Raw genomic sequence first — 12,810 nt, forward strand, 5'->3', positions numbered from 1 at the left:
TACCCAAACACGTGGCTCTAACCCACGTTGATGATTCACCCCGGTGTTTGAGTATTTGAGGGCCTAGGAACATCATCACCACCTATAGGAGATTGCCTAAGATATCCAGACAAATCCGCGTAGTCCTATGTATGCAATGAAGCACTACCGCCATAGCTGAGTCTGTGACCCATGCCAGAGTAGTTGGGTTGTGTTTGAGTTATTGGAGGGCGACCATGACGATTGAAGGGTGACATTGGTGTGAATGATGCATCAAGGAAAGGTTGAAATGATTGTTGTGGTGTTTGGTAGCCATATGGTTGTTGCATGTTTTTGTTTTGTGATGTTTGGGCTTCTTGGCTATAGTAAGAGGATGGACGGTTGATGTTAAATGATCGTTGAGTGTTTTGCCTAAGACGGCTATGGTAGGGTGATATGTTGGGTGCATAGCGCTGTTAGGTGTCTTGATGATGATCTACTTGTTGGTGGTGGTACAGGGTATGCTCTTGGTATTATGGTTGGGTGTTTGGCATGTTAGGATCGTAGGTTTGTGTGTTTGTGGACCGGAAATTTTGATAGATAGGGGTTGTGAGTAACCAGACTGACAATGTCGTTGGGGGTTAGATGTTGAACCTTTTTTTGTGTACGTTACCTGACGTGGGTCGTATATGTACATATCCTCGACGAGGAACTCAAATCCAACTGATATATACCAAGCCATATAATTACAAGTTGGTTTTTCTTCGGTTGACATCACAACATCAGTTAAGACATGGTCTTATTAGTGCTTCCATTTTCGACACTCAGATCTAGCGAAGCTTTGCCAAGGGTTATAGTTCCATTGGTCGTTAACTTTTCGTAGATGTCATTCTCCGAGGTTTGTTGGGGGATCTGGGATGTGTTGAAGCATACCAAACTGCAATTTAACACGATCACTATTATGTATCTCCACCGTGGTGAATCTTATGATCGGGGTGCATGCAGTCCAAACGAATGCATCTTGTTCGTTGATTTCATGGTCATGATTCAAGTTTAGATATGGACGTCAAATGAACTGATATGTGAAAATATATTAGATTATAAATTTGTTAGAAGAAATTAACAAATTATTACTAATTAATTAGGTTAATGACAATACATTTGTTGGTCAAAGGTGATCCAAGAGATTGCGATACTTGGTAATACCATGTCTAGGACATCTGTTGTAACTCATACCATGTGCCGACCATCTGCACCATAAAAGTAAATATATTATTTAGAGATAATAATCGATAAAGTAAGTAAATATAGTCAATTGTTAAGAACTTGTTTTTGTGCGTACGGGGATGTGAACGAGTTGTGGTTGACAAGCGCTAGGGATGGTAGTCTGGACCAACCCCATGCTTGGAGCAAAACAACACATCCAAAAAATGTAGATGTGTCTCTGTATGCATTTTTACACAAAGAGCTATAAAGATAAGTCAAACAAGCGGACCCCCAACTGTAACTTCTTATTCTATCTACATGTCTTAGTAAAGGTAAATACATAACATGCATATTAAAACCACTACCTTCGGGAACTAAAAATAAATCAATTAAAAGCATAATATGACACATAGTTTTTATTATTCGACCGTCTTCGGTCGAATTTTCATCTAACTGTAAGCTATTGTAATGTGCCTTAAGGCGTTAAAGGAGTATACCTTGATCTCTCGAGTTATCATTTAACAAGTCAGCATCCAAGAGGTCCATGCAAATTGAATTCGCATAGTTGGTTTTACCATTTACTGCCTTACCCTCTGTGGGCAGTCCCAAAAACATGTAGACATCTTCTAACATCACAGTATATTCATCGGTTGGAAACCAGAATGTGTGTGTCTCGGAACGCCATCTTTCACATAATGCTAGAATAAAGGTGAAACTGCTGGTGGTTGGGGTTTCTTCCTTAGTCATCTCAGAACACATGTCGCTCCACAAAGCCAATCTTTATTTGATTTCAGATAGACATGTTGCCGTTGAGAGTGCTTATAATAACCATGATAATAGATGGCATAATCCTCCTTCTACCCATGTCTATTGCATTAGACATATCACACAAAACTTCATGCGTGCAATCAAAGACAAAAACCTTCGCAAAAAAGTGGTGAATGCAAGGTATGCTCTAACTCAACCGTCATTTCAACATTACCGTGACGAAATTAGATTGTCTAATGCAGATGCAGAAATTTGGGTGGATAACATACCATTAGAGCAGTGGACAAGGGCATTTGATAGAGGCTGTCGATGGGGCCACATGACAACAAACCTTGTGGAATGCATGAACGGCGTATTCAAAGGCATTATAAATCTACCAATAACCGCATTTGTCAGGACAACCTATTTTAGGTTGGCATCTACCTTCGCAACTAGAGGTGAAAGATGGAGTGCAATGTTAATGTCAGGTCAATTATTCAGTGAATGTTTTATGAAAGTCATGAAAGAGGAAACTATCAAAGCTAGCACACACGCGGTTACATTCTTTGACCGTCATAGGAAAAAATTTAGTGTACAGGAAACAATGGATCACAATGAGGGGATGCCAAATTTATCATATGCTGTCAGACTAAACAGAAGTTGGTGCGACTGTGGAAAGTTCCAGGCCTTCCGTATTCCTTGCTCCCATGTCATTGCGTCATGCACACATGCTCGCCAGGACGCTTACAACCATATATCTGATGTTTATAAGGCCATTAACGTCATGAATGTCTATAATGAAAGCTTCTCAGTGTTAGCAATGGAGGAATACTCGCATCCATATCAAGGGGATATAGTTTGACACAACGATGAGATGCGAAGAAAGAAAAAAGGACGACCAAACAACACACGTATTAGAACAAAAATGGATACGGTTGATAAAATGATAAGATTATGTAGTATATGTCGTCAACCCGGACACAATAAAAAAAGTCCCAATCTAGGAGCAACCTCTGCATCATAATTTAGTACCTCCTTTCAATCTTTGTAATATTTGATTTTGATATATTAATAACTTTTTGTTACAACAAGGTTAACAACAAACATTACTCCAACTTAAACCGAATAGGTCCGAATAAACAACACAAACAAAAAATATCAAAACATATGAAAATACTTAACCACAACATTTCTAACTGATTACAACAATCAAACTGATGTCATCTGGTCCAAACATCACTTCCCTAGCATCCTTATCATTTTTTACTCGCACCTAACCATGTACACCATCAAGTCTCTCAATACTTCTAGTTTTTTCCTCTTCGGGTATGTTTCCATTTAATCAACGAACTAACTCCCTCTTTAGTTGCTCGAAACGACAGATGTTCCAAAACATCATCTCCACCGGAGGTTTGTCTCTCGAATAAATCACTTTTCCATAGCGGCGACGAAGACGAAACATGTTTGCAATATAATGAAAAGAGATGTGAAAAAATGAATCACCCAACACATCTATTTATACCCAAAAAAATTACACAATACACGGAAGCGTCATACCAATTGACGCCTCCTCTCACTTTATACACATGGGCGTCAATTGGATTGGTAGCACCATGTGTTGTAGCCAATTCAATTGGCGTCCCTTCTTTAAAATTAAGGATAGACGCCAATTGATCTGGAACCTACGCCTTAAAGTTTTTTTTTTAAACTGGGGTAGTTTGGGAAATAATTTGAAAAGTGAGTTATTTTGATTTTTTTTTAAAAAGCGAGGTACTTGAGTAAAAAATCTGAACTCTACCATCGATCATAGAACCGCATAAATATACACTTAAACCAATTAAAGTGAGATTGATACACTCTTTAAGTTAAATTCTTGATATTAACATTTTTAGTTTTAAGATGATTAACAAAGAAGAGAACACTAACTAACTGAGAAAATTGTTTTTTTTAAATAATCATGTTGTTAAAAAGAATTATATTTTTAGAAAAAATATCAAAGTAATTATATTTCAAACAAAAATATTCTCCGCCAATAAAATACACCACAACTATGGCACATACATTCTTATTTTGAACTAAGGCGTCATTGTTTATGACACATGCATTCATGTCATGTCTATGACGCATGATTCATGTCATGCCACTGTCTATGACGCATGCATACATCCTCTAGGAGCATGTGCTATAGCCAATGACTGCTGCGTTGTTTTGATTTATTTTAAATTATTTTAACAATAAAATAGAAAAATAAAAACTAAATTATAATATTATTCCATCATATAGAATTACACAACGATTGTATATAAATTTAATGACCTGCTCGATCTTAACGCCCACTACTTCCACACCCTGACACATTCACTTGTCTTCGAGGTCTCCCACGATTTCCCTGAGGTGTTTGGAGTCTCCTAGCATTTACATGAGAAAAATGTGGTTAGTGCGAAGGTCTTGACATATCTAAAAAATTTTCAATCATATCCCCCTAGTGGTCGACGCTGCCGTAATGGAGTTTGGTGTCCATGTTGTCGTAGTTGTATCATGTTGGTTGGGTCGTGTTACTTGCATACGTGTGGGTGGGCCGGTTGGTTGAATTGAGACATTGCATCATTTTGGAAACGAAGCAATGGTTCTTGTTGTGTTTGAAAGGAATGTGTTTGTTGGATGCTTTGGTGATGTGATGTTTGAGTTCTTTGGTGGTGTGATGTTTGGGTACTTTGTTGGTGTGTTGTTTAGGTGTAAATTGATTGGGGGCTATGGTGGGATAGGGTGGAATCATATGCATCATAGAAGCTATTGTAAGATGTGGTGGCGACATAAGATTGTTGGTGGTATGGATTACGCTCTTGTTTTGTGTTTGGGTGTGTGGCATGAATTGGTTGCGGGGTTGGGTGTATCTGAGCTCGTAATCATGTTTGATTGGTGGTTGGGTGTATATGCTATTGTGATGTTGTGAGGTTGGTTGTTGGGTTTGGGTGGATTGACATTGTTTTTGGATTTGGTAATGGTGTGGGCTTGGTTGTTGGGTGGGGGTTGCTTGTTGGGCGTATGATGACGAAGCTCGCTGGTTTGGGTCGATCAAATACCTCGGGTAAGACACAAATTGTGTCGTTGTAACTAAACTATACCAATTCATATAATTTTGATTTGGTCTAGCATACTGTATGATAGGTTCATTTATGATCTGTTGATGTCGCTGCTTCTATTTGAAGGAGAATTGCGGTCCAAAACGCAGCGGAAATTAAAATTTTCTCCTTTAGAGATCCTTACGAGTGGTCATGATCAGTGATAGAATATTTACCTCTTGTGACGACTGAAACCTTTGGTGCAGATCTCTTGTGACAATCAAAACCTTTGATGCAGATCCACGGAGCGATCACGAACGTTGAACGATGACAACGTCTCTACTCAGTCCACACGAACGAGTTCCTTCAATCTCAGTGCTAGCTGGTACGAATGAAGGCTTTGAGTGAGAGAGAGAGAGAGAGTGAAAACGAAAAGAATGCAACCGCAATGAATGCTTCTGCACAAGGGTTCTATTTATAGAGCCACTTGTGTGGGCTTCAAGCTAAAAAGCCCACTTAAGTGTATTTTGGCCCATATCTTATAATATGCCCAAAATCACTTAAGCCCATGGTACCTTACCATATTTCGTATTCTACTCGAGTACACCGTACCTTACGATGTTCTATAATTCACTTAAGGGCACCGTACCTTACGGTATTCCTTAGTTACTCTATCTCTCATCAATCCGTCCTTTGTGTGTGACCCTGTAGGTTTTCGTGACGTTGGCAATTATATTAAATCACACATTTAACATAATAAACAGTGAGAGGTATCTAGCAACACATCACTGCTACCCAAGACACGAAAATGTCAAGTGATCTGACAATTCCTTCTGTGATAATACTTATGTGTATAATTACCCTTTTGCCCTTATGTCTATATTGAACACAAGGTATAGACCGTGTCATCCTTGTCCAGTTCAATATTGGGCCCATAGACATTTATCCTGTTACGCAGGATGGGCAAATTCCATCTAGGACACTCATGTCCCTCAGGATGCTTTGTGGAGTACCCATCAACTGTCTTTATGGTTATCCAGTTACGGACAACGTTGGATCAGCAATAAAGCACTCGACTCCACATCTAGGATCCATAGTGGTTTCAGGTCGAAGAGTGGTATACACCATTATCACCATGAGAATAACTTATGACACTTTGCATAACTTTCTATATAGTATTCTCATAGCGGGTCAATCCGGTATAAATATTACTCCTAATATTCATACCTATGTTTAAGACTTGATAACTCTTTATCCATGATCCATGAGATGTGATCATCAGTCTACAAACATAATAGTCTTAATGCTTTAATGTTATCCCACTTCACACTAAAGCTCGACTACGGATACTTTAGGAATAGTGTCCTTATGTTTAATGTGTTCTCATGATTAAGTCACACTTAATATATTAAACGGACTATCTATTCCAGGGACTTTATTAATCAACCATAATAAAGAGAATGCCTTTTATTATTAATAAATAATTCGATACAAGTACCAAAATGTATTGGCCTCTAGGGCTTACACCAACACTATTGACCACACATCTCCCTAACGAACTCTTTCCAAACTCAGTTCTTAGTTAATATGCGATGAAATATTGTCTATCATTAGCAAATATCTATCATTGAAGGTAAGTACAATAATCTCGCATATCGTTACACGATACAATTATATTCCCTCGTACAACAAGGCATGGATAGCTAGGACTAAGGCGGTTGAACAAGTATTTAGAAATTAGAAGGTTCGTGCAAAGAACTTCCACAATACCTAGTGGCACTTAAGCATTATGCTTTGGGGACTTTTACAATTTTGGAGACCCTGTCAGCATATACCCCAAACATGACTTGTGTTAGTGGAAATTGAATATTCCACCGACTCTTTTGGTGTATGAACCATGCATCAAAGGTTGAGAGTGCTTATAAAAATCTTGATAACAACTAGCGAGATCCTCCTTCTACACATGTCTACTACAATTGACACATCGCTCAAAATTTCATGTGGGAGATCAAAGACAAGACACTTCAGAAGAAGGTTGTGAATGCAGAATATGCATTAACAGAACCTCCCTTCAAACACTATCGCGAAGAACGTTCTTCCATGTTTGTACTTAAGCATTTCTTCGGTCTTCTTTGATTATTTTTATGTTTTAATGTGTTTTCATAATTTATGTTATTTTTGCACTTATTTAATTTTCGTATTTAATTTTCAGCATTAGCAGCTTTCGCGAGAAAAATCATATCTTGAGCTAGGAGTATCGGAATGAGACGTGCTACCAGTCGATGGAAAGCTAAGAAAAATATCTACAACTTTTGTTCAGAAGTCGAGAGCTGAACCAGACTGTAGCAGGGCCAGAAATGTCGTTGAAGTTGCAGCATTAGTTTTATTTAAGTTTTGGGTCATCAGTTTTGGGTTTGGGTTATGTTTTCGATCCAGTTGGGTTGTAAACCAAATTCCTTGTTTTCCATATACCTAGCAGCCACATAACATGAGGATCAACACTATTCACGAAAGACTTGAAAGCTTTGGCAAGAATTCTCATGAAGAACTAATCGATCCAAACAATTTGCTGTATTCGGGTTCCGATACCTTAAGATTTTAGTAATTCTTATTCAGGTTTTTTTATTCCTTTCAATATTAATATATGTATTTTGTTTGCTTAATCCGATTTACATATGCTATATTGATTTAATTCGATTGATTGTGTGATCCTAACTATAGTCACGATTTCGTTTGCTTAATTCGTTATCGAGTCCGTTTAATTCATGTTTGCTTAATTCATGAAACTTAATCCCGTTTGCTTAATTCGGATAATAGGAACATACAACTTATACTATCAATTGCGCTTGTCAGTTGATATTATAATCGAATAGGAATAGTTAATCTGCGGTTGGAATTACGATAGTTGATGATAGGCAACGACCGAATCAGTAAATTATTGCTACAACTTATTTTAATAATCACTTATTTTAATCTATTTTTTTAATTGAATCCTAAACCAACCAAAACCCCACTAATCGTTACTATCATTGGTTAATTCATTCAAGAATCCTTGTGAGAACGATAATCCGAGTCAAGTTGTTGTTAAACTACATTTTTGAAAAACTACTCGTTTTGATCCGCGTGCGACAGCGGATCAAATTGGCGCCGTTGCCGGGGATTCTTGTCGAATTAGCCAATAGTTTAGTTTTAAGTATTGTGTGTGTTGTTATTATGCAATTTCCTGTTATTTTTCCGAATTTTTGTACTGTTTCGCGTTCGGAGTTGCGTCTAGAGTCAGAAAAAACCGGTTTTTGGAAAGTTTGTGTTTGATTGTATAAGTTTTTTGCCTACTGGAAGCAGAAAAATCGTGTGATCAATACTCCTCTTCTCTAAAAGAGTAAGGGATTTTGACAACAAATTTGCCAAATTCCTTGTTTTTCTATTTTTAATTATTTTTTTTACTGTTTTCATAGTGTCGAAAAAATCCAAAAAAAATCTCAAAATTTTTATTTCACGTCATTAGATTAAGTTTGTTGCTTTTGTATTTTTCTGAATTTATTTTAATCGTTTTTCTTCTTTCTATTTGTTTTTGTCTATTTCGGACATAGTTGGTATTTCTGTGTTTTTTTTATTACATGAATGATCAAAGAACATTAAGGCAGTTTGCTGCTCCTGATGTTAATTATAATGACTTTTGTATTGAATATTCTGATGTTTCGGTTCCTTTTGAATTGAAATCTGGTTTAATACACTTGTTTCTAAGGTTTAGTGGTCTTACAGGTGAGGATCTGCATGAGCATCTGAAGGAATTTGAGGTTGTGTGCTTTGCACCTTCTAGACCTTCACTAGAAGATATTGTCAAACAAATGGCTGCAAATAATCTCCAATTTCAACAACAAGTAGATTCTACTTTAAAGACTTTGCAAACACAGATTGGGCAGCTTGCCACTTTGGTGAATGCCATGCAGCAAGCTCAAGGATCAAACCAACAACCCTTGGAAGAACATTCTGTTTTTCAAATAGATTTGATTTTTGAAATTGTTGATGATACTTGTAGTGATTTGTTAGCATCTGATTTTTCATCATTGTCTGGTTTTGATGATGTTTATTCTTGTGATATTTGTACTGAAACTAAAATTTGCTCTGTTTGTGCTGAAATTGAGGCTGCCTTGCAAGTTGATATTCTTACTGCAGATGAGGTTGCAAATAAAGTTGTCCATGTAGATAAAGCTCTTGACATCCCGGCTGCCCCAAACACTCCTTCTATTGAGCAGCCACCTTCCCTCGAGCTGAAGCAACTTCCTGAAAATATGAAATATGCTTATTTAGAGATGAATGAAAAACTACCGGCTATAATTTCTTCTAACCTTGATTTCGATCAAGAAAATAAGCTTTTGCAGGTTTTAAGGAAGCATAAAAAGGCATTTGGTTGGACATTGGCTGACATTCCAGATCAGATCACCTTCACGTGTCCATTTGACACTTTTACTTTTAGAAGATTCTTTGATCCTGGAATAAGAGGCGAAGATACTAATAAAAATTTCAAGTTCAATGGACATTACCCAAAGCTACTCCATGACAGCCCCACTTTGGAAGAAGAAAATGTATAATATATCTCTTTGGGAAAGACTGCTTATGTGATCACCTATCCTCCTTGACTACTTAGGTGTGTTCTTTCCTCTCTCTTCTCCCTCTTATTTTATGTTTGTTTCTTTCATTGAGGACAATGTATATTTTAAGTGTGGGGGAGGGAATACTTTATTTTCTTTGTTTTTGTTCTTTGTTTTGTTTTGTTTTTGTTTTCTTTCTAAAAAAAATTGCATTTTTGTTGAAAGTTTTAGGCTATAGAATAATTTGAGGTTGGTTTGCGGAGACTTGGGAAAAATTCACAAGATCGGTATCGTCTTAACACCGTAAGTCTCCTGCATATGGAAATTGATTCGAATTCTTATTATGTTTTAGCCTTAAATTCTCATTCTCTGACAGCTCTTGAGTAGTTTATTTCAGCAGTCAGCACCATCTCACACACACTCTACGCAGGGAAGCCGATGAACATAAGTGAGTGTTCCGGAAAAGAAAAAAAAGAGAAAGAAAAGGGAATGCACCTTCTAAGTTTGGTGACCCTCACCCGATCACTTAACCCAACGGATGTAGAACCTTCAATTTTTTTTTTGAAAATAAGACTAGTCGTAGTTGGTTCAGCGGTTTCTGGTGCTGAACTTGGTAGGGCGGATTACGGTCCGATCCCCCGCAACTACAATTGAGTAAGCAAAGGGTTATGCCACTTAAGTACTAGAACTCCGTGCAGAAAATGATCAGAGTCACTAACCGGTCGCCTTGCTATGAGTGTGTGGAGATAACGGGCTTAATGTGATTGCGCCTGAATGAAAAAGAGCCAAAGAAGGATGAGTAAGTTAGGCTTTAATATAATAATATGATTCGAGTTGATTTGTGTATTCAGGAGGTTTATGTCTGCATAACTGTGAATTAGTGTTCTTACAATATTCTTAGTGTGCAAGATTAGTACCTATCGAAGCAAACTTAACCGAAGATGACTTGTAGCCTAGAATGAGTAACCGTTGATGTGTCTGTGTTTTGTTTTGTTTTTCATTTTGCTCGGAGTGCAAAAGTTCAAGTATGGGGGAATTTGATCAGTGCATTTTGGACGCACGTTCTTCCATGTTTGTACTTAAGCATTTCTTCGGTCTGATTTGATTATTTTTATGTTTTAATGTGTTTTCATAATTTATGTTATTTTTGCACTTATTTAATTTTCGTATTTAATTTTCAGCATTAGCAGCTTTCGCGAGAAAAATCATATCTTGAGCTAGGAGTATCGGAATGAGACGTGCTACTAGTAGATGGAAAGCTAAGAAAAATATCTACAACTTTTGTTCAGAAGTCGAGAGCTGAACCAGACTGTAGCAGGGCCAGAAAAGTCATTGAAGTTGCAGCATTAATTTTATTTAAGTTTTGGGTCATTAGTTTTGGGTTTAGGTTATGTTTTTGATCCAGTTGGGTTGTAAACCAAATTCCTTATTTTCCATATACCTAGCAGCCGCATAACATGAGGATCAGCACTATTCACAAAATACTTGAAAACTTTGGCGAGAATTCTCATGAAGAACTAATCGATCCAAACAATTTGCTGTATTCGGGTTCCGATACCTTAAGATTTTAGTAATTCTTATTCAGGTTTTTTATTCCTTTCAATATTAATATATGTATTTTGTTTGCTTAATCCGATTTACATATGCTATATTGATTTAATCCGATTGATTGTGTGATCCTAACTATAGTCACGATTTCGTTTGCTTAATTCGTTATCGAGTCCGTTTAATTCATGTTTGCTTAATTCATGAAACTTAATCCCGTTTGCTTAATTCGGATAATAGGAACATACAACTTATACTATCAATTGCGTTTGTCAGTTGATATTATAATCGAATAGGAATAGTTAATCTGCGGTTGGAATTACGATAGTCGATGATAGGCAACGACCGAATCAGTAAATTATTGCTACAACTTATTTCAATAATCACTTATTTTAATCTATTTTTTTAATTGAATCCTAAACCAACCAAAACCCCACTAATCGTTACTATCATTGGTTAATTCATTCAAGAATCCTTATGAGAACGATAATCCGAGTCAATTTATCGCTAACTATGTTTTGTCAAAAATACTCGTTTTTGATCCGCGCGCGACAGCGGATCAATGAGGCAATGGGTTACAATGAGGGGGGACTATCCAATCGAACTAGATAGAGGTTGGTGCGATTGCGAAAAGTTCTAAGCCTTCAATATGCCTTGTTCCCATGTCATAGCGACATGTTCAAAGGATCAACATGACCCTTCCAACTTACTATCTGCCGTTTACAAAGTCATAAATGTATGCAATGTATAAAATAATAGATTTCTGGTGGTAGAAAAGGAGGATTATTGGCCTGTATATCAAGGGGAGATAGTTTGTCACAATGAAAATATGTGAAGAAAGAAAAATGGTCGCCTTAACAACATGTGTATTTGAACCGAAATGGACACGACGAACAAAACAGTGAGATTATGTAGTTCATGTGGTCAACCCGAACACAATCGTACAAACTACCCCAATATTGGAGCAATCCCCACAACATAATTCAGTAATCCACTTTTAGTCCTGCATTTTTTATGTAATTCATTTTATGTAATCATTTTATTTGATATTGAAAACAACGTTCATTTTACAAAGATCACAACATTCGACTACAACAATTTAAACAACAACTAAACAACAACTAAACAACAAGACAAACAAATACAACGACTAAATAACATATTTATGCGATTACAACCATCAGAACAATTTCTTCTGAACTATGCATCATAATACAACAATCAGTATCAGTTTTATCTGACTCCCAAAAACGACTTTCTCCATTGTTGTTGTACACCGTAACAAACTTTTGAATTCTTCTAATATTTTCATCGTCTGCAATGTCTTCATCTAGCCTACAGATCAAGCTCCTCTGAAGATGCTCAAAAGTCTTCGTGTTCCAAAGTCGGATCTTCATCGGAGGCTTTACTGCTGAATTAATTAAATTGACATTTCTCTTGATAATATAACACGATAGTTTGAAGAAAAATTGAATGAGAGAATTAGAAGATGGATGGAAATGGCGAGGAGTTTTTTTTTTTGGACACATGGTTACTTTGGTTTTTAATTTTGTTTTTATAAAAACATAGTTATTTTTTTTTAAATAAAAAAAGAAGAGAAACGTGAGTATGAGACAACACTAACTAATAAAATATGGGTAGGATTACGTGAAAATGTTTTTTATATATTTTATTTTATTTTAAGCAAATTTAAGTCATTT

The sequence above is a fragment of the Lathyrus oleraceus genome, chromosome 2 (assembly GCF_024323335.1).
Source record: "Lathyrus oleraceus cultivar Zhongwan6 chromosome 2, CAAS_Psat_ZW6_1.0, whole genome shotgun sequence".
In the NCBI taxonomy this organism is placed as follows: domain Eukaryota; kingdom Viridiplantae; phylum Streptophyta; class Magnoliopsida; order Fabales; family Fabaceae; genus Lathyrus; species Lathyrus oleraceus.